The sequence below is a fragment of the Triticum urartu genome, chromosome 6 (genome assembly GCF_003073215.2).
Source record: "Triticum urartu cultivar G1812 chromosome 6, Tu2.1, whole genome shotgun sequence".
NCBI lineage: Eukaryota > Viridiplantae > Streptophyta > Magnoliopsida > Poales > Poaceae > Triticum > Triticum urartu.
Window position 1 is genome coordinate 177,913,575 of NC_053027.1, and position 24,273 is coordinate 177,937,847.

Genomic DNA, 24,273 nt, shown 5'->3' on the forward strand with positions numbered 1-24,273 from the left:
AGTAAGGGTATCATATGTGGACTGGACTGCAGAATGCCGGAATAAGAGGGGGATAGCTAGTCCTTCCGAAGACTACGCTTCTGGTAACCTCCATCTTGCAGCAGGAGAAGAGAGAAGATGGCAAGTTCACCAAGTAGCATCGTGTAGCATAATCCTAACCGATGATCCTCCCTTTGTCGCCCTGTGAGAGAGCGATCACCGGTTGTATCTGGCACTTGGAAGGGTGTGTTTTATTAAGTATCCGGGTCTAGTTGTCATAAGGTCAAGGTACAACTCCAAGTCGTCCTGTTACCGAAGATCATGGCTATTCGAATAGATTAACTTCCCTGCAGGGGTGCACCACATAACCCAACACGCTCGATCCCATTTGGCCGGACACACTTTCCTGGGTCATACCCGGCCTCGAAAGATCAACACGTCGCAGCCCTACCTTGGCACAACAGAGAGGTCAGCACGCCGGTCTAAATCCTATGGCGCAGGGGTTTGGGCCCATCGCCCATTGCACACCTGCACGTTGCGAGGGCGGCTAGAAGCAGAACTAGCCCCCTTAATACAATAGCAAGATTATGTTCCAATCCGGCGCGCGCCGCTCAGTCACTGACGTCACGAAGGCTCTGGCTGATACCACGACATCGAGTGCCCATAACTGTCCCCACGTAGATGGTTAGTGCGTATAGGCCAGTGGCCAGACTCAGATCAAATACCAAGATCTCGTTAAACATGTTAAGTATTCGCGAATGCCGACCAGGGCCAGGCCCACCTATCTCCTAGGTGGTCTCAACCTGCCATGTCGCTCCGCCACAAAGTAACAGTCGGGGGCCGTCGGGAACCCAGGCCCACCTCTACCGGGATGGAGCCACCTGCCCCTTCAGCCCCCAACTCCGAACAGTACTACAGGTAATGTAACAGTGTAAAGTATATAGCATATGCCCGTGATCACCTCCCGAAGTGATCACGGCCCAGTAGTATAGCATGGCAGACGGATAAGAGTGAAGGGCCACTGATGGAACACTAGCATCCTATACTAAGCAGTAGGATAGCAGGTAAAGGTAACAACAGTAGTAGCAAGGATAGGCTATGCAGCAGTATAGGATTAACTAAAAGCAGTAACATGCTACACTACACTAATGCAAGCAGTATAGAGAAGAATAGGTGATAACTGGTGATCAAGGGGGGGGCTTGCCTGGTTGCTCAAACAAGAAGGAGGGCCCCGGCCGGGCCGAGCGGGCCGGCGGGACAGAGGCGGCGATGTGGGGCGCCCGCGCCACGTGGCGCGCCCCGGTAGGAGGCGGCGATTTTGTCCGGGGGGGTCGGACGTGTCCGGCGCGACAGAAGACGGATCTAGGGTTTCGGGGGGGGGGAGAAGAAGAAGAAAAATGGAGGGGTCTTTAAATAGGCATAGGAGGAGCTAGGAGAGTCCAAATGAGGTGCGGTTTTCGGCCACGCAATCGTGATCGAACGCTCTAGATGATGGAGAAGGCTTAGGTGGGTATTGGGCCAAATTGGAGGGGCATTGGGCTGCAACACACACGAGGCCTTTTCGGTCCCTCGGTTAACCGTTGGAGTATCAAACGAAGTCCAAATGATACGAAACTTGACAGGCGGTCTACCGGTAGTAAACCAAGGCCGCTTGGCAAGTCTCGGTCCAATCCGGAAATGTTTAATCCCCACACATGAAAGAAAGCTAGAAATGACCACCGGAGGAGAACGAAGCGCCGGAATGCAAAACGGACAACGGGGAAAATGCTCGAATGCATGAGACGAACACGTATGCAAATGCAATGCACATGATGACATGATATGAGATGCATGACAACGACAACAAGACACGGAGACAAAAACCCGAACCCGAGAAAATAAATTAACTTAACGCCGAAACGGCAAGAGTTGGAGTACAAATTGGGAAAGTTACATCCGGGGTGTTACAAGACTCCACCACTACGAAAGGATCTCATCCCGAGATCTAGGACTGAAAGAACGCCGAGTACTCAGAACGGAGGTGATCCTCGCGTTCCCAGGTAGCTTCACGGTCGGAATGGTGTGCCACTTGACTTTGAGAAATTTGATTGACTTGTTGCGAGTCTTGCGTTCAGTCTCTTCAAGAATAGCAACTGGGTGCTCACGATAAGAGAGATCTTCTTGGAGCTCAATGTCCTGGAAGTTGACGGTGCGGTCAGGAGTCTTGAAGCACTTTCGAAGCTGAGAGACATGGAACACGTCATGAACATTTGCAAAGTTTGAAGGAAGCTCGAGTTGATAGGCGAGGTCGCCTCTCTTGTTGACAATCTTGAAAGGTCCCACGTATCTAGGTGCAAGCTTCCCTCTGATACCGAAGCGACAAGTACCTTTCATAGGAGAGACGCGGAGGTAAACATGATCTCCGATCTCGAAAGCCAAATCACAGTGCTTACTATCATAGTAGCTCTTCTGGCGGGATTGGGCTGCTTTGAGGTTATCGCGAATGACTTTGCACATTTCTTCTGCCTCTGTGATTAAGTCATTACCCAAAAGCTGACGTTCACCGGTTTCAGACCAGTAGAGAGGGGTACGGCACTTCCTGCCATACAGAATTTCAAATGGGGCCTTGCCCGAACTTGCTTGAAAACTGTTGTTGTAGGAGAATTCAGCATAAGGAAGACAATCCTCCCACTTCATGCCGAAGGAGATCACACAAGTCCTGAGCATATCTTCAAGAATCTGGTTGACACGCTCGACTTGACCGTTAGTTTGAGGATGGAAAGCTGTGCTAAAGCGGATGTTGGTGCCCATGGCCTTCTGAAAAGAATCCCAAAACTTCGAGGTAAAGATGCTGCCACGGTCTGAAGAGATCACTTGTGGAATACCGTGCAGAGAGACAATACGAGAGGTATAGAGTTCCGCCAATTGAGCTGCAGTGATCGACTCTTTGATAGGCAGAAAATGAGCCACTTTGGTGAGTTTGTCGATGACAACGAATATAGCATCATTGCCACGCTTGGACTTTGGAAACCCAGTCACGAAGTCCATTTCAATGTGGTCAAACTTCCATTCTGGAATGGCAAGAGGTTGGAGGAGACCCGCTGGCCTTTGATGTTCTGCCTTCACTCTTCTGCAGACATCACATTCATTCACGAATTGAGCAATCTCGCGCTTCATTCGAGTCCACCAATAAGCTTGCTTGAGGTCCTGATACATCTTCGTGCTCCCAGGGTGGATGGAGAGGAGAGAATTGTGAGCCTCATTCATGATCACTTTACGAAGGTCACCTTTGGGTACAACAATACGATCCTCGAAGAAGAGAGTATCCTTGTCATCAAGGCGGTAACACTTGTACTTGGGCTGACTCTTGGCAATCCCAATCTTCACCTTTTTCACCATAGCATCAAGAAGCTGGGCTTGGCGAATCTGGTCTTCCAAGGTAGGAGAGACTTGAAGGTTGGAGATGATGATACATGTAATCCATACTCGAACCAAAATTGATCTATCAAACATGCATACTCATATGAATTCACGCACATCTATGTTATTTAATATGTAGATATTACTGATCCATACATTTTAGTAGAACATAATTTGGTTAAAAAAATTTGAATTCAACCTTAAGATTTCGAGATCGTTGTATTTGTAAATCATATTATACATATAAAGGAGCAGAATTCTTTGTTGTGCTTTTGAAAGTATATATAAAAAATGATGTATATAGAATGTAATTCCAATTGAAAATGGATCCCGCCCAAAAAAAAGAATACAAACGGGATTCGAATTGAGTTGGCATGGTAAACGTGCACTCTGCAAAATTTGAACGAAGCGAGGAAAGTCGCAGTAACCGCCCGAAACCAAAATCTAAGTGATGGAAATCACTACTGCCTATCCCTGCCACGCAAAGCATATCTGCTAGATTTCTATAGGTTTCGATAGGGGTAGGTTTGTAATTTCACCCAAACGTGACATAACCGCCTCTCACCCAGATTCAAACACGATGGGCGCCAAAACACAATGTGTCCTCGGCTGAAATCGAGTCCCTCCCTGATTCATATTCATGCACGGTGGGCGCCAAAAACAAACTCTCGTCGGCAAGTATTCGGTGTATGCGAGATTACCGTCCTATCCCCAACCGACTAATGTTGCTGTGATGTAGTAGAAATTTGAAACAGGGGCTAAGTTTGTAAATTTCCTCGCATTTGAGACAAGCGCGCCCTGAATACATGGTTCCCCCCTTCCTCTCTATCTCCCTTTTCCCCATTCATACTCCGTGGGCGCCGCCGTCCGCCACCCCATCCACCGCAGTCCTCCTCCACCATGCCAGAGCTGATACCCCGATGCTGCCGTCCATTACAAGAGATCGACCTCTCTCATCCACGGCTTCAGACCGGGATCCTTGCATCCTGTCCTCTCGCTTCATCCCCGCCGTCGTCCACCTTGCCGGCGCCGCTCCTGCGACCGTCTCGTCCACCGTGCCCTGCCGCCACCGTCTACCCTCCTAGATCTTCTTCCACGCCGCTGACAGCCATCGCTACCGCAGCACCGTCAAATTCTCAGCAGATGCGTACACAACGCCGCACCAGAGGCGGTACTCTTTCGTATCTGCTCAACTTATTTATCGCAGCAAGAAAATAGATCGCCACTGCTTTACTCTAATTTCCTGTCTTGGTTGCGAAGTTGCCTTTGTCCGGTTTGCACCTTCAGATCCGCCATGGCACGCTCAACACTATACTCCCAATGCTTATGGTTTTCCCATTTTATATTCCACACTAGTTAAATCACAGTAGACTAAATTTCAAAATTGGGTCAGTCAATTTTTTAGAGCTCGCCGGTGCGATCGAAGGGGCTTGGGTGGTTGTGGGGCCTCGCCGAACGAAGAAAACTCGACGCGGGTGGGGTTTAGGGCGGGGGTGGGGGTGGTGTTGGCGGAGAAACACATGCGGTGGGGGCCGGTGGTCCGGCTGGCGGCCCGTGCGGTGTTCTGTATGGGAAAAATTAGAGACGAGGAAGAAGAAGGGTTAGGAGACGTAGGATCTTCATCCAACCGCCTGAAATGGTCGAGAGACAACTGGGAGTTGCATTCTTAATGCGCTCTGGTTCATCATGTGTGGGCACTGCGCAACCAACATTTTATTATCCAAAATCTCCTTGCTCTTCTTTACCATGTTCCTCTTCCGTTCTTCTTTAATATGTACTCTCTCCGTTCCTAAATACAAGTCTTTGTATAGATTCCACCATGGACTACATATGGAGCAAAATGAGTGAATCTACACTCTAAAATGTATCTAGATACATCTATATGTGATCCATAGTGGAAATCTCTACCAAGACTTATATTTTGGAATGGAGGGAGTATGATAGTAGTACAGTATGTTCCTTGTACTGAAGATGAGCAGGGACTTTTGCAGTGTAGAGGTCTATACGGTCGGTTGTGATGGACACTTTGAGCCTCTTTGATTCATAGGATCTTGTAAACATAGGAATAGGATTTGTAGTGGCCTGCCCACTTGAATCCTATAAGAATAGCAAGGAAATGCGAGGAGCTGTGTTGCCTTTGAGAGTTACACTGATATTAACAGTACCGCACCTTCACTTGAAGAGAGCTGGTATCCGAAGCCTTTCTAGCTGTACCGGCAATACTAACACATATATTCCAGCAAGTTCCACTTTCCTGATTTTACTCTGATGCTTAAGATTTTCCCGTTATATCTACACTATGATCTGTGTAGCTGCTTTGTGTCGCACTAGTAGCAGCCCACTCTTGAAGCTAAACACTGCAATGGCTTACAAAATTTGCACCAAGGCATTGAGTGCCATTCTGGATGCAATGAAACTCATACGCTCCCCACCTGTTGATTCTTGTTCAAAATATGATCCTAATGACTATTCTAACCTCGAGGAGTCAAAGGCAGATGGCCTGGCCTGTTCACCCATCAAGGTGCCTGTTCTAATTTGGCAATGTTTTATTGATTGCGGGTATCTTGCATATGTTGTCTTGCATTTCTTCTACTTTGTTGCACCGCCATCTGCTTAGTTTACTCATCATATATGTCGAGATGCCATGCCCATCCATTATCAATACATATTCCATCTGTCATCATACCATGTTTTTCCACTCAAATGCTGTTCTTGTGCATCAGACATCAAAAAAGAAGAGGGTGATTGCCGAACCTAAAGGAGCACCAGAAAAGTCCTTGAAAAACATGGTGGTGCCGGAGAAACCAGACAACACCCCACTTATATTGGCTGTACAACCAGTGACACAAAACATAGGACCGACTCCAGCAGACTGTACCCATACTTCACTGGCCACACCACTAGCCCCACCAGACATGACCTGCACTCCAGCAAAAGGTATACCGATTTCATTTGCCATAGCACCAGTTGTACCACAGAAAAATCCCACTCCAGCAAAAAGTACAGCAAGTCCACCGGCCGAAGACCTATTCCAACTGCAGAGATGGCCAATTCCTGCAGATTGGAACCCATTCCATTTATTCCCAATTTAAAAGACAATGCTTTCAATGTTGTTAGGGACTACGTGCATATATTCCCATCACGGGAAGATTACTGTGAAGACAAACACCATTTTCACATCTTCCTGTCCAACTTACATGTAAGTGCTATTATTCATGGCTATTATTTTCCTGTTTTCTGCTGATTAAACACATCAATGATTTACATTACATTTTTGTAACTAGGTGAGGGTCAATATGGATAGTCATGACGAGCAAAGCTTGCTTGTGCTTTTCAAGGAAGCATTGCAGCAGTATCGGTGTTACCTGAGGAAATCACACTTTGATGGCATGTCTATAAACGAATTTCCGATGAAGTCTCCTGTGCTAAATTTAGAAGACATTGAATGGAAAAACCTTGTTATGCACTGGTCTCGTTCCTAGGATGAGGTACTGTCTATGAAATCACATGACAATTTGAACTTCTACTTTTCCGCATGTGCCTTACGGATTTTTTTGCAGGAAATCTGCTCGAAGAAGAATTCTGGTTTGACAAGAATGACAGGATATCGCAAATATGCTGTCCGCTACTTTGCTCTTGTTAGTACCTATTGTCCTGTATCACTATACTTGCATACATACCTGGTTCATTATGTGACAGCAGTATGCATGATAGCTTGCTTATCAATTGTTCGCTCCAAATTATCTGATCTTTATGAATGGTTACATTCGTGTAGAATATATCCAACGCCAATGTTTTTTTAGCTCTGCATTGTTCTTGTAAGTACATACTGTCCTTTATCAGTGTACTTATAATGACAGGTAGTTGTTCATGTACCATCACTCTGCAACTTATTTTCCTTTTCCCTCCATTTTCTACACATCAGATCTATATTTACTCTTACCATAAGGTTGGTACTAAAGAAGTTTAGCTATGCATTGCTCTTGGCTGTACCTTTTGCTTGTATCGCTGCACTTACAATTTTAGCTACTTGGTTATGAGGCATCACTCTTCATATTATCTTAAATATTCTCCATTTTTTCGTATATTATCACATCCATATTTACTCTTAACAAAATGTAGAATAAAGGCAATGCTTTTGAAGAAGATTCTGTGGTAAACTTCTTGAATTGCCCCCCATCAGCATGGACAAGGCCTTTATAGAGCCTGTCTTCACCAATAATGTAAGTTTGTCCATCTCAAGCCTTCAAACTTTGTTGTATATATTTGGTTAGGCATGACTGCAATAGCTGTTTATTTTTGGTGTTTGCATCAAATTGCTTGTTTAAAGTTTACTATGTAGTTCATAAACAAAAGTTTTTCCTTTCTCAACTTAAGTTTTCAATTGTACAACCAAGTTCCTTCTTCATACTATGTAAATTAAACTATATAGAGCAAGTGATCTTCTTTTGCACTGCATTTATGCTTCTGTTCTTCATCCGTAATCCAGTGGTGTGGTGAACCTACCCACTATAGCACAATGTCATATTCTGCAATGTCTTAACTATGAACAATGTCATATCATTCTACTATTATTTAAACCGTTTCTTTATTTGCCAATATGAAATGGTATAAATTGACAGCACACTAACCATTGATACTTATGAGTTCTTGATCTGTAATCCAGTGGTGTCGCGAAGCTGCCAACTCCTTCACAATGTCATTTCCTGCCATGTCTTGACCTGAACAATACCATATTGTGTTAATGCAATTTTATACTGTGTCACTTTATTCGTCAGTAAGAAATGTGATGAATTGTCAGCACTGATACTTTTATGTGCAAAACCTGTCATCTGTCTGCTTGTTTATCTTTTAGAGTGAGGAAGATATAAGTGTTGAACAAGCGCAGTCTCATCATCTTGCTCAGCTGCTTGTGCTGCAGCTCCCCAGCAGGGCTAACCTTTCTTGAACTCTATTGAAGTGCTATCGGTTTTGTATATTATTTTGTCGGTGAGTTTATTTGCACTGGTGGCGATCTTTTATGCCCAGTGTATGTAATCTGCTGTCTGCTTGTGCTTTATTATCATAGTGGCGAACTTTGATGCCCAGTGGATGTAATATGCCGTAATTTCTTTATTGTATAGTTTAGGTTTTTTCTTATTCACGATGCTGCAGTTATTTTACTGTATATATATACTGTCTTCGCAGTAAACCGGCCAAACCGTAAAATTACGGTACATAATCGGGCCGTCATGCAATTACGATGTAGGTTGGGCCTGAAACGTGCCGAACAGCTCACGGGCCGGCAGCAGCCCGAAATGAACCCCGGCCCATGATTGTGTGAATCAAATCACGGGCTTTTAATAGGCCAAAATTGTCTCGGTCCTTGTTTGGCCCAATCAGATATCGGCTGCGAGCAGGCCGGATGCAAACTGGGCCGTAGTTAGGCCCAACTATATGACGGGCTTTTAACAGGCCGAAATTAATATAGGGCCGAGATGTTAAACGTGCCCTTAACAGGCCAAAACTAATATAAGGCCTAATTACTAAGTGGGCCTTTAGCAAGTGGGCCCAAAAGCATAGTGTCGAGTTGACGGGCCGAATCTGATATGGGCGTAATTTGGGCCAGAACATGGTAGGCTTTTAATGGGCCGGATCTCATATGGGCCACTATTAGGCCCGGAGCGTGGCAGGCCATTAATGGACCGGATCAAATATGGCCGACATTTGGCCCAAAACATGGAAGCTAGTTAATGGGCCGGTGTCGGTGTCAAAACCGGCGGATCTTGGGTAGGGGGTCCCGAACTGTGCGTCTAAGGCGGATGGTAACAGGAGGCAGGGGACACGATGTTTTACCCAGGTTCGGGCCCTCTTGATGGAGGTAAAACCCTATGTCCTGCTTGATTTATTCTTGATGATATGAGTATTACAAGAGTTGATCTACCATGAGATCGGAGAGGCTAAACCCTAGAAGCTAGCTTATGGTTTGATTGTATGTTGTCCTACAGACTAAAACCCTCTGGTTTATATAGACACCGGAGGGGGCTAGGGTTACACAAGGTCGGTTACAAAGGAGGAGATATACATATCCGTATTGCCTAGCTTGCCTTCCACACCAAGTAGAGTCCCATCAGGACACGAGACGAAGTCTTCAATCTTGTATCTTCATAGTCTAACAGTCTGGCCAAAGGATATAATCCAGCTGTCCGGAGACCCCCTAATCCAGGACTCCCTAAGTAGCCCCTGAACCAAGCTTCAATGACGATGAGTCCGGCGCGCAGTATTGTCTTCGGCATTGCAAGGCGGGTTCCTCCTCTGAATACACCACGGAAGAATTTGAAGACAAGAATAGCGTCCGACCCTGCAAAATAAGTTCCACATACCACCGTAGAGAGAATAATATTTCCACAAATCTAATCTGCTGACACGTTTTGGCAACATGACATTATGCCATGGCCCGGTGATTATTCAAACCGTTTCCTTTAACTAGCCCCGCACATAACGCGAGGCAGTTTTTGACACGTCTTGTCAAAGCAGAGATCGTGTCCCCCTTATTACGGGATTCTCATCAATACGGGCGTGGGTAACCCAACCGCGCCATCGATTACGGCGCTTGGGGGATAAGCGAGTTTTACCAGGCTAGTGGGGGCGCATAGTTTCGGCCGCCCTTCTAAAGGGACAAGGTTTAACCTTTTTCTTCCCACGCCTTCTTACTCCTTGCTCATCCACTCTTGCGCACTCGAGCTCCAACACCCAAGCCCACATCCTTCCCCTCAACCTTCTCCAATCATGTCCGGAGCGGGAGGCAAATGAATGGCTTCCTCCGTTATGGAGGGACACATCAAGAAGCTGCGCGGAGCCGGATACTTGGCCGCGAATATCGCACATCGGCTGCCCGCTGCGGGGCAGATCGTTCCTACCCCTGAACCTCATGAGAGGGTAGTTTTCCTCCACCACTTCCTCCACGGACTGGGGTTTCCCCTCCATCCATTCGTCCATGGTCTCATGTTCTACTACGGGCTGGACTTCCATGATCTGGCCCCAAACTTCGTCCTCAACATTTCGGCGTTCACCGTCATGTGTGAGGCTTTCCTCCGCATCCGGCCCCACTTTGGCATGTGGTTAAAGACCTTCAATATCAAGCCAAAGGTGGTGGGCGGCCAACAAGCAGAATGTGGCGGAGCCATGGTGGGCAAGATGCCCAACGTTATATGGCTTGAAGGCTCCTTCGTGGAGACCATAAAGGGGTGGCAATCGGTGTGGTTCTACATCACCGAGCCGCGCGACGCCAAATGGGTGGCTGCCTCCAAGTTTCGATCCGGAATCCCCACGCGGCTCACCTCCTGGAAAGAGAAGGGCCTGTCCTGGGGTTCATCGGTGGAGCTGAACGGACTCCAGAAATGTATCCAGAATATGGCAAGCAAGAAGCTCAAGCTTGTCAACATAGTCCAGGTCATGCTCATCCACCGGATCCTCCCGTGTCAACGACGGGATTTCAACTTGTGGGAGTTCAACCCGGCCCAGCACCAGACTCTGAGCGAGCTCTTCGACACGACACACAAAGACGTCTGGAGGGTGCTATTCAAGGGCGTCGAGGTCCCTCCCTCTCTCACCGAGGACCGCGGGCTAAGCGTGAAGCACCGAGCACATTCGGTGAGTTCTATACATCCTGTAGGATATTTTATTTCCCCTAGCTTAATCATGTGCGGGGTCTGAGCTCCATGCCTTTGACAGGACTGGGTCGAGACGTCGGGGCAGATTAACTGTCCGGCCCCTCTGCCCGAAGACACTGCGGATGCTCTCCTGACGGAGATGCTGACTCCGGCTCCTTACAAGGTGCCGGAGAAGACCAAGAAGGCCAAGGGAACCCAAAAGAGTTCCCGACGCCAGGTGTTATCGGACTCATCGTCCGATAACTCCGCGACGCACTCCTCCCCTGAAGACGAGGAGGAAGATGAAGATGCTCCCCCTCCAGTCGAGGGAGACAAGAAAAGGAAGGCCGCCCCAACCGGGGGGGCCGAAGGGTCCAAGAAGGGAAGGAATCATCTTCCGGACTACTCCACCACCGCCGCCGAAGGCGAAGACGAGTGGCTGCTCAGGGCCAAGCCCCTGGCGAAGTCGTAAGTATCCGGATGCCAGAGTAACTCATAGCATACCTTTGTCGCACTACCTCTCCTAACGCCAAATTATGAATATGTAGACCGCCACGAGCCCGTATCGACGTATCGTCGGACGGCTCCCTGGGCTCGTCGGATATGGATAGCGATCCACTTCCGACCGCCACCTCCCCTTGCCCAGTGGACAACACCGAGGTATTGTCTCAAGAGGCACCGGGTCGAGGGGAGACAGTCCCGGAGGTGCCTCAAGGTGACCTTCTGGACTCTAGGAGCAGAGGGAGCAAGACTCCCGAGGGCTCCGAGTTCGGCCCTCAGCCGAACACTGCGCTGGAACCCCCAGTGGTTCCGGACTCGGGCAGGCGGCCTCCTTCCAAAAGGGGCAAGACACCTGTGCCAGTGACCTCTGTCCATCCAGAGGCACCGGACAATCTGCTGGGAGCGCTTCGCATCGCTTCCATCGACGAAGAGCACCACACTATTATGAGTGCGGTGGTCCAGAAGGTTCAGTCCGCCAAGAGCGGACTGACTGAAGCCTGTGCCAGCCTTCTAACAGGCTTTGAGGTAAGTTTTTGGAATATGGGGAAAAATATTACCGCATAGACAGTAGCCCCTGGTGCTCTGTTCGATGTTCACAAAGAAAAGCCGAACAGAGGATCAAACAATATCGCAGGAGTCTAATATAAGTATGTCAATATGCGTATGCAGGCTTCGCTGCTGGCCTCTGCCGCACTGACTACGGAGGTCACCGCACTGAAGCAGGACCTTAAAGGATCCAAGGACGAGCTTTACCTTGCCAAGAGGCAGCTCGAGGAGAACAAAGGTAAGTAGTACCTAGTATATGGATGTGCATAAAAAGAATGCGATTGCAAAATGACAGGATCATCGTAAATTTGCCAAGGGCCACGACCGAGGTGGCGACCCTGAAGCAAGCGCTATCCGAGGCCGAAAACAAAGCGGCCACGGAGCGCACCGAGCGGGAAAGGCACGAGGCTCGGGTGGGCGAGGTGCAGCAAGAGCTCCACGCTCTCGTGAAGAAGCACGAGGCGTTGGAGCTTGACTTGAAGACGCGAGAGTCTGAGCTTGCCGGCCCTCGAGAGCGCAAAGAGTGCCAAGGCCGAAGCCCAAAAGGCCCTCCAGGTGATTGATGCGATGAAAAAGATAGCGGCGGGTAAGGCATTCTATATGCAAAGCAAGCATGTGAAAGTAAATTACCTGTTACTTACCCGAATCCAGAGCTCTCCAGGGGCATTCGCAGATTTGCCCCGCAGCGTGTCGGATGCCGCACAGTTTTACCAGGCCGAGGAGGGAAGCTCAACGAAGAAGGTGTTCTGGTCTCTGTATATTGGGACTGAACACCCGATGCCTCTGAGCGACCAGCTGAAGCAACTGGTCGAGCTGCACAAGGCGGCCGAACAGGCCATGAAGGGCTTTATAGTCCGGATGTGGCCTGGCGACGCCCTTCCCAGCAGCTACTTCGGCCTGGTGAGGCGGCTTGTGGATACCTGCCCATGGCTGGAAGTCATCAAGTGGTCCATCTGCATCGAAGGTGCACGCCGGGCTATCGCCCGTGTGAAGGTGCAATGGGCCAAGCTGGACGCCATGAAGCTGATTAAGGAAGGGCCGTCGGAGGGCAAGGAGCATCGCCACCCCGAGATGTACTATGAGGGTGTCCTGAAGGGTGCTCGTCTCGTAGTGGACTAGTGTATGAAAGATATAATATTTGAGTAGACTCGCTCGTGTAATCCTGTAGTTATGAAAACTTGTTCATATGCGCTATGCAACACTTGTTTGAATTTGAAATATTACCTTCTGTTCGGCTGTTTATCAAATCTGAGAGATGGCTAGTCGTCGGCTTCTGCCCCCACGCCACGAGTGCTGGGGTGTTGGGGATAAACCTGAGCACTCTTGTTCCCATTGTTGGGTCCTTCGAGGGAGGTGCTCAGCACAACGAAAAAGGCAATCAGACTATAATGCGTTATCACTCTCACTTAGCCATAGAATTCTATAATTTTAAATTTCGGCAAAGCCCCTAGTATTCGGAAGGCCGAATTTGGGGTGCGATACACGCCTTAAGCCGGACAAGGCCGACTCCTCGCTTTAAGCGGCATAAGCCTTTAGGGACTCGGAAACCTCTCGAACAGCGACCAGTCTCTCGCCTTATCATGACAGTCAGTTTTAGCTTTCTCTACTGAGGTGCTTAGCCCTGCAGAACCGGGGCACAATCGCAGTAGTTCTCCCAGTTCTACCTTAGCCGATATAGTGGAACGTAAGGTACCAAAACATGGGAGCCGGGCAAACCCAACTATTGACCCAAGACATGATTCAGAGCTGATGCATATAATGCTATAAGTTTGGGGTGCCGCACTGTCGTAAGTATTCGGACTTCTCACGTCATATTATTGGGTATGCTTAAGCCCCTAGCGTATTGGCCGTACCAGAGTGTACGGGTGCTGGATGTCATAAATGAACATATATATATATATAAGAAGAATGCCATAATAGTCTTAATGCTATGCATTTTTTATTCAAAAGGGTGCGTTAAAGCAGAATGATACAAGTAGTGCGATAAGCAAAAAGTAGGACTGTTTGACATGTCCCTTCCAAGGGCAAGCTGAGGAATAGTATTAAAACAAATATTTCACTCGTTATCGTAATCCACCTGGGAGTTCCATGGTGTGACGTAGCTTCCTGCCTCCTTGGTTGCTGCATCATGTGTTCGGCAATCACGCTGCGGGACAGGGTTTCCAGATATTAAAGTCCTGAAAGAGAAAAATAACAAAGTGGGAAGCCCCTAGTGCGGTTTAAGCCGCGACTTGGGGCGTGCCGCCGTCGTGCCCCCTCCCCGCCTGTGACCATGGTATTTTTAATGCGTAATTATGTACGCGTGGCATGAATTTTGCCGTTTGGCTGGGGCCGGGGTGGGGGCCGCATTGCTATGCGAGCTCGGGACGTGCCAGGCGGTCCAGTTGCCGATTACTCCGGGCGCGCTTGAAGTTGTCCGGGTCCTTAATCGCCGAACTAGTGGATTGCCTTAAGAGGATGCTTTGCGCTTCTGCTGCGAGGGCCGTAGTGTGCTCCTCCGTGCGGAGAGAGCGTTCTGTGTTTCCATTGACTATGATGACCCCCCAAGGTCCTGGCATCTTGAGCTTGAGATATGCATAATGCGGTACCGCATTGAATCTTGCAAATGCGGTTCGCCCAAGCAGTGCATGGTAGCCACTGCGGAACGGGACTATGTCGAAGATTAACTCTTCGCTTCGGAAGTTATCCGGAGATCCAAAGACCACTTCCAGTGTGACTGAGCCTGTGCAATGGGCCTATACACCTGGTATGACGCCTTTAAAGGTCGTTTTAGTGGGTTTGATCCTTGAGGGGTCTATACCCATTTTGCGCACTGTGTCCTGATAAAGCAGGTTCAGGCTGCCGCCGCCGTCCATTAGGACTCGAGTGAGGTGAAATCCGTCAATGATTGGGTCTTGGACCAGTGCGGCGAATCCGCCATGACGGATACTAGTGGGGTGGTCCCTGCGATCGAAGGTGATCGGACAGGAGGACCATGGGTTGAACTTGGGGGCGACTGGCTCCAACGCATATACGTCCCTGAGCGCACGCTTCCGCTCCCTCTTGGGGATGTGGGTTGCATATATCATGTTCACCGTCCGCACTTGTGGGGGGAACCTCTTCTGTCCTCCGGTGTTCGGCTGCCGGGGCTCCTCCTCGTCATCGCCATGTGACCCCTTATATTTGTTTTCGGCATTTAACTTGCCGGCCTGCTTGAACACCCAACAGTCCCTGTTGGTGTGGTTGGCTAGCTTGTCGGGGGTGCCGTGTATTTGACATGAGCGATTGAGTATATGGTCCAAACTGGACGGGCCCGGAGTGCTTCTTTTGAATGGCTTTTTCCGCTGACCGGGTTTAGAGCCTTTGAATCCGGCATTGACTGTCGTATCCTCGGTATTGTCGCTATTACTGTGGCGCTTATGCTTGTTGCGACGTGACCTGCCATTGTCGTCCTTGGTATCCGAAGTACCATGGTTCTTTGATATGTTATTACTGCGAGCCAGCCAACTGTCTTCTCCCGCGCAAAAGCGGGTCATGACTGTCATGAGGGCTGCCATAGATTTCGGCTTTTCCTGACCAAGGTACCGGGCTAGCCACTCGTCGTGGATGTTGTGCTTGAAAGCTGCTAGGGCCTCTGCATCCGGACAGTCGACGATTTGATTTTTCTTTGTTAGGAACCATGTCCAGAATTGCCTGGCCGATTCCTCTGGCTGCTGAATTATGTGGCTCAAGTCATCGGCATCTGGTGGTCGCATGTAAGTGCCCTGAAAGTTGTCGAGGAATGCGGCTTCCAGATCTTCCCAACAGCCAATGGACTCTGCTGGCAAGCTATTGAGCCAATGCCGAGCTGGTCCTTTGAGTTTTAGTGGGAGGTATTTGATGGCGTGTAGGTCATCACTGCGGGCCATGTGAATGTGCAGGAGGAAATCCTCGATCCATACCGCAGGATCTGTTGTGCCGTCGTATGATTCTATATTTATGGGTTTGAAACCCTCTGGGATTTGATGATCCATTACTTCGTCTGTGAAGCATAAGGGGTGTGCGGCTCCTCTGTACTGGGCTATATCGCGACGCAGCTCGAATGAATCTTGCCCGCCGTGTTCGGCCCAGCCGGACTTAATTTTACTATATCCGGCATGACGATGGCACGTCCTCTTGATCCGTAGATCGATCTTGCATGTTTTGCTTTGTCCTCCAATACGTCTCGCAGGTTTGGCGTATTTCCCCCTGCCTTTTTATTTGAATGACGTCGGGGTGCGGGCTGAGCTTTTGGCTGGAATGTCTCTCTGTCGCGGCCACGAGGTGGCCGATCAGCCGCGTCATACGCCGGGGATGTAGGTTTTGGTGCTTCCTCCTCCAGTTGGGGTAGCAACCTACACTTTGGGTAACTCTTGGAGGGGCGTTCGAGTTTATACTCTTCTGCTGCCAGGACTTCAGTCCATCTGTCAGCTAGCAAATCTTGATCAGCTTGAAGTTGCTGCTGCTTTTTCTTAAGGCTATTTGCCGTGGCTATAAGCCGGCGCTTGAAGCGCTCTTGTTCGACGGGATCCTCTGGCATGACGAATTGGTCATCGCCGAGGCTTGCCTCGTCTTCTGAGGGAGGCATGTAATTATCATCTTCCGCCTCTCCATTTGCCGCTCTCTTAGGAGGGCTGGCTCCTTCATCCTCCTGCTCTAAATCTTGAGCGGATTGTTGTTGCCTTCGGCATTGTCCGGAGTGCTATTATCTCCGGTGCCGGTATCACCACTTTTGCCTTGGCGGGACTTAGAGCGGCGCCGCTGACGCCGGTGCTTGGGTTGCTTCTTGGAGGGGTCATCCTCCGTTGTCTCGTCGCCATTTCCTTCTTTGGGTGTGTCCACCATGTATATATCATATGATGAGGTGGCTGTCCAGTGCCCTGTGGGTAGTGATTCCTCTTCGACTCCCGCATCGTCGTCCATACCGTCGATGTCTTCAGAGTCGAAGTCGAGCATGTCGGTTAAGTCATCGACAGTGGCTACTAAGTGGGTGGTGGGTGGGCAGCGAATTTCTTCGTCATCCGTATCCCTATCCTGCCGGACGTAGTTCGGCCAGGATACTCCTGACAAGGAGAGAGACCTTAATGAGTTCACTATGTCACCGAAGGGCGAGTGCTGGAAAATATCCGTGGAGGTAAACTCCATGATCGGCACCCAATCGGATTCGATAGGAACGGGCGCAGGCGGTTCGGAGTCCGTGGCCAGGGAAGGATCCGGCAGTTTGGCAACACGGCTCTCGTGAAGGGTAAGGTCGATATTCGGCTCGATCACCGCTGAGGGTACAGCCTCCATGACGGGGTCCATCCACCCATTCGTGGATGGCGCAAGGCTCCGAATTGAGGCTCGGAGCAACTGCTGGTGCGGTCTCCTGAATACGGTCCGATGGTAGAGCTAAATCGTACTCATCGTGACCGTGCGGCGCACAAGGCAGGGGCTCGAATCCGTCGAAGATCAAGTCTCCGCGGATATCGGCCGTGTAGTTTAAGCTTCCAAACCTGACCTGGTGGCCAGGGGCGTAACTTTTGATCTGCTCCAGATGGCCAAGCGAGTTGGCCCGTAGTGCGAAGCCGCCGAAGAGAGAGATCTGTCCGGGGAGAAAAGTCTCACCCTGGACTGCATCGCTATCGATGATCGTAGGAGCCATCAAGCCTAACGGCGATGACACAGAGGAACTCTCAATGAAAGCACCAATGTCGGTGTCAAAACCGGTGGATCTCGGGTAGGGGGTCCCGAACTGTGCATCTAAGGCGGATGGTAACAGGAGGCAGGGGACACGATGTTTTACCCAGGTTCGGGCCCTCTTGATGGAGGTAAAACCCAAGGTCCTGCTTGATTTATTCTTGATGATATGAGTATTACAAGAGTTGATCTACCACGGGATCGGAGAGGCTAAACCCTAGAAGCTAGCCTATGGTTTGATTGTTTGTTGTCCTACGGACTAAAACCCTCCAGTTTATATAGACACCGGAGGGGGCTAGGGTTACACAAGGTCAGTTACAAAGGAGGAGATATACATATCCGTATTGCCTATCTTGCCTTCCACGCCAAGTAGAGTCCCATCCAGACATGAGACGAAGTCTTCAATCTTGTATCTTCATAGTCTAATAGTCCGGCCAAAGGATATAGTCCGGCTGTCTGGAGACCCCCTAATCCAGGACTCCCTCAACCGGCCTACTAGGGTCCTCAAAATCTTGTGGGCCTACAGTTGGGCCGGCCCATTAATGTCGGCGAAATCTCGTGGGCCTTTAGCTGGGCCGGCCCATTATGATCCGCAAGAATCTTGTGGGCCTTTACATGGGCCGGCCCATTATGGCCCGCAAAATGTTGTGGGCCTTTAGCTGGGCCAGCCCATTATGGTCCGCAAAATCTCGTGGGCCTTTAGCTGGGCCGGCCCATTATGGTCCGCAAAATCTTGTGGGCCTTCAGTTGGGCCGGCCCATTTAAACTTGATGGGCCGGTCCACGTGTCAACATATCATAGGCGCGTCTCACCCATTGGATGAGTGACACCTGTGCCAACGCAGACCTGACACGTGTCTCCTCCAGCCAATGATGATTTTACACGTGGAAAATCCCCATTGGTCGGGGCTGTTAACGGGTTATCGGATCCAAAACCCGACCCGATAGCTTAACAGCGTTCCGTTACGGTGGATGCCACATGTCGGTCACCCTTGACGAAAGCACTTCTGTGACGCGCGATTTATCGTCATGGAAGTGGACACTTCCGTGATGATAATTTTGGTAATGTCATGGAACACTTCTACGACAGCACATGTATGACTATCTTGATTCTGTCATAAAATCGTCATGGATGTACATGCATGACAGAAAACGCGACCTACTGTGACAAACACGTATCATCATGGAAGTGTATTTTTTGTAGTGAGACCCTGCAGAAGTACATTCAGCGCTTCAACAGTGCACGAATCAAGATCCCCAAGGTGACCGACGAGGCCGGTGATGTATACTACACAACCTTCTTCTTGTAGACGTTGTTGGGCCTCCAAGTGCAGAGGTTTGTAGGACAGTAGCAAATTTCCATCAAGTGGATGACCTAAGGTTTATCAATCCGTAGGAGGCGTAGGATGAAGATGGTCTCTCTCAAGCAACCCTGCAACCAAATAACAAAGAGTCTCTTGTGTCCCCAACACACCCAATACAATGGTAAATTCTATAGGTGCACTAGTTCGGCGAAGGGATGGTGATACAAGTGGTATATGGATGGTAGATAAAGGTTTTTATAATCTGAAAATATAAAAACAGCAACGTAACTAATGGTAAAAGTGAGCGTAAACGGTATTGCAATGATAGGAAACAAGGCCTAGGGTTCATACTTTCGCTAGTGCAAGTTCCCTCAACAATAATAATATAATTGGATCATATAACTATCCCTCAACATGCAACAAAGAGTCACTCCAAAGTCACTAATAGTGGAGAACGAACGAAGAGATTATGGTAGGGTACGAAACCACCTCAAAGTTATTCTTTCCAATCAATCCGTTGGGCTATTCCTATAAGTGTCACAAACAGCCCTAGAGTTCGTACTAGAATAACACCTTAAGACACAAATCAACCAAAACCCTAATGTCACCTAGATACTCCAATGTCACCTCAAGTATCCATGGGTATGATTATACGATATGCGTCACACAACCTCAGATTCATCTATTCAACCAACATATAGGACCTCAAAGAGTGCCCCAAAGTTTCTACTGGAGAATCACGCCGAAAACGTGTGCCAACCCCTATGCATAGGTTCATGGGCGGAACCCGCAAGTTGATCACCAAAACATACATCAAGTGAATCACGTGGTATCCCATTGTCACCACAGATACGCATGGCAAGACATACATCAAGTGTTCTCAAATCTTTAAAGACTCAATCCGATAAGATTACTTCAAAGGGGAAACTCAATCCATTACAAGAGAGTAGAGGGTGAGGAGAAACATAAGATCCAACTATAATAGCAAAGCTCGCGATACATCAAGATCGTGCCAAATCAAGAACACGAGAGAGAGAGATCAAACACATAGCTACTGGTACATACCCTCATGTAACGCCCCGAGACCGATGTGCCAGGTGTCGTCTAGTTATTCGCTGTTGTTGCCTTGTCATTGCTTGCATGTCATGCATTGCATATCATGTCATCATGTGCATTTCATTTGCATACGTGTTCGTCTCATGCATCCGAGCATTTTCCCCGTTGTCCGTTTTGCATTCCGGTGCTCCGTTCTCCTCCGGTGGTCATTTCTACCCTCTTCTCGTGTGTGGGGATTAAACATTTCCGGATTGGACTGAGACTTGCCAAACGGCCTTGGTTTACTACCGGTAGACCGCCTGTCACGTTTCGTACCATTTGGACTTCGTTTGATACTCCAACGGTTAACCGAGGGACCGAAAAGGCCTCATGTGTGTTGCAGCCCAACACCCCTCCAATTTGGCCCAAAACCCACCAAAACCTTCTCCATCTTCTAGAGCGTTCGATCACGATCGCGTAGCCGAAAACCGCACCTCATTTGGACTCTCCTACTCCCTCTATGCCTATAAATAGACCCCCTCCGAAATTCCCGTTCTTCTTCCCCCGAAACCCTAGATCCACCCCTCGCACCGCGCCGGCCACGTCCAACTCCGACCGGACGTGTCCGCCCACCGCCGCCGACCAATCCGCGGGCGCCACCTGTCCCGGGCGGGACCGTTTCGCCGCCGATCCGCGCCAGGCCCGCGGGGCCCGGATCAGGCCCTCCCCGGCCCATCTCCTCCCGCCGCCCGCGCCATCTTCTTCTCTGCCCGCGACGAGCCAGCGCCGCCTCGCCTCCAACTCCGGCGGCCCGCGCCACCGCGCCGCAGCGCGCCCCTGTTGACGCCGGCCGCCGTGGTCGCCCCGCCCGGCCATCTCCCGCCATCACCACCGCCGCCCGGTCGTCTCCCCCTCCTTCGGCGGCCTCCTACGACTCCGGCGAGCCCCATGCTCCTCGGAGAACTTCGGCAACCACGCCACTTCTACAGTACACGCGGGCCAGATCTAGATCTGGATTTGTCTCGGGTTGACTTTTGCCCCGAAACCCTAATTTATTTGCCCTTGTTCATAGCATCGTAACTCCTCATCTGTAGCTCCGTTTTGGGCATATAGCATATCAAAATGTTCGTCTCATAGAGTACATCATTTCATCTTATTGCATCATTTTCATTTGAGTTCATCTTGGTGCCCGAAATGATGTTAGAAGAGTGCTATTTGAGATAATTGTCAGATCTGCTACTCCAATTAGAGATTTTTCATTTTTGCCATGATTATTGTGTGCATGTTATGCCCATGAGCTCTACATATGTTTTGTTATAGGTTTTGCCATCTTTCCAGTGGTGCCATCCATGTATTTTTGTGATGTGTGTGGTGACTAGCACAAGCTTGCAAAGTGAGGCACTTGGTAATGCTGATTTCAGGGACTTAACATTTCCACTAAGTCCTTGATCTGTTTATCTCATATGGCCATATGTTCATGTTGTTTCCTAGTGATCCGTGCCTCTTTTGAGGATGATCAGCAAGGATGTTTTGTTAATCTTGTAGTGCTGTAACCATCCATGTCTTTGTTTGCAATTATGGAGAACCCTAGCTTGAGTCAATCGAGCTCTACTTTTGCCATTTCGTGAATCTGGGCAGATTGTCTACTTGTTAGCAATTTTGCCGAGGATGTTGTAGTTGATCCGTGCATGCTATGTTATTGTTCTTGCCATGTCTAGCTTGTATTTTGTGTATTCTTGATGGGTGTATGCTTAGATTGTCATGACTTGCTCTGTAGTGAGTGCATCGAGCTCGTAAACATGCCTACTTGATATCTGTTTCAGCATGCTCCAGTTTTCACTAAGTCTGAGAACTGATTATGTTTTTGCCATGTTCACATGCTTGCAATTGTATTTTCTGATCCCTTTTGGCTCAAGGTCACTAAGGTACTTTTGTTAAGATCTTTGAGTAGCTCCATGCCATGCTTGACTTTGCCATGTTTAGGCCCTGAAGCATATAGTTTTCATGCTCCAAAGTGTGCTACCTGATCTGAAATTCCAGGCTTGTGTTAATTTCACCAAGTCTGAAACCTGTTTACCAATTGCACTTTTGCCATGCTTGTTTGAACCTGTTAATGGATGAATTAGACGTAGATTAGTGTTCATCTTTTGTTAAGCATCATGAATGGATCCCTGCCATGTATTTTGTTTTCATGTTTGAGTGCTGTAGCATGTTTGTCTTGTTGCATTTAGATGGCTACTTGCTGTAAATCACAGACCGGTGCCATATTTGTATTGCTTGCCATTTCCAAACCGTAACTCCGATTCCGGTGATCTTTATATCGTTTTCAAGCGATTTCATATCATCTTTCCAGTGGCACACTTGGATTTCCAAGTTGAGGCAAGGTTCATTCATTCCTTGTCAAATCATGCATATGCATCGCATACCGCATCCCGCATATCATACCATGTTCATGTGTTGGTTGTTTACTATGTTGTGTGCTTCTTTCCGGTGTTTGCTTCTTCGGGTTGGTTCCGGTAACGTCGCGCTGTGAGGACCCGTTCGTCTACGTTCTGTTTGTCTTCTTCATGGACTCGTTTCTTCTTCCTTGCGGGATTTTAGGCAAGATGATCATACCCTCGAAATCACTTCTATCTTTGCTTGCTTAGTTGCTCGCCCTTTTGCTATGCCTATGCTACGATACCTACCACTTGCTTATCATGCCTCCTATATTGTTGCACCAAGCCGCTAACCCACCTTGTCCTAGCAAACCGTTGATTGGCTATGTTACCGCTTTGCTCAGCCCCTCTTATAGCATTGTTAGTTGCAGATGAAGATTGAAGTTTGTTCCTTGTTGGAACATGGAGATGTTGTTCCTTGTTGGAACATGTTTTACTTGTTGGGATATCACAATATATCTTATTTAATTAATGCATCTATATACTTGGTAAAGGGTGGAAGTCTCGGCCTTATGCCTGGTGTTTTGTTCCACTCTTGCCGCCCTAGTTTCCATCATATCGGTGTTATGTTCCCGGATTTTGCGTTCCTTACGTGGTTGGGCTATTATGGGAACCCCTTGACAGTTCGCCTTGAGTAAAACTCCTCCATCAATGCCCAACATTGGTTTTACCATTTGCCACCTAGCCTTTTCTTTTCCCTTGGGAGTCGCGCTCCTGAGGGTCATCATTATTTTACCCCCCGGGCCAGTGCTCCTCTGAGTGTTGGTCCAACTTGTCAGCCGCCAGTGGCCACCAGGGGCAACTCTGGGCTGGCTTACCGAAAGTTTAGACAATCCGGTGTGCCCTGAGAAAGAGATATGTGCAGCTCCTATCGGGATTTGTCGGCACATTCGGGCGGTGTTGCTGGTTTAGTTTTATCCTGTCGAAATGTCTTGTAGAACCGGGATACTGAGACTGATCGGAATGTCTCCGGAGGAGGTCTATTCCTTCGTTGACCATGAGAGCTTGTGATGGGCTAAGTTGGGACACCCCTGCAAGGATTTGAACTTTTGAAAGTCGTGCCCGCGGTTATGGGCAGATGGGAATTTGTTAATGTCCGGTTGTAGAAAACCTGAAGTTGACCTTAATTAAAATGAATCAACTGCATGTGTAACCGTGATGGTCTCTTTCCGGCGGAGTCCGGGAAGTGAACACGGTGTTGGAGTTATGCTTGACATAGGTTGTTCTAGGATCACTTCTTGATCATAGTTTCTCGATCATGCTTTGCCTTCTTTTCTCACTCTCTTTTGCGTATGTTAGCCACCATATATGCTAGTCGCTTGCTGCAGCTCCACCTCATACCTTTACCTTACCCATAAGCTTAAATAGTCTTGATCGCGGGGGTGCAAGATTGCCGAGTCCCCGTGACTCACAGATACTTCCAAAACCAGCTTGCAGGTGCCGATGAGTCCATGCAGAGGATGCGACCAAGCTCAGGAGGAGATCGATGAAGATCTTGTCCTTTGTGTTGTTTCGTTCTAGTTGATCAGTAGTGGAGCCCAGTTGGGGTCGATCGGGGAGCTTGTCGCGTTTGGGGTTCTTCTTTTATTTTGGTTCCGTAGTCGGACCTTGATTGTATTTGGATGTTGTAATGCTTATTCATGTATTTGTGTGAAGTGGCGATTGTAAGCCAACTATGTATCTTTTTCCCCTATTGTATTACTTGGGTTGTGTGAAGATTACCTCACTTGCGACATTGCTTTCAATGCGGTTATGCCTCTAAGTC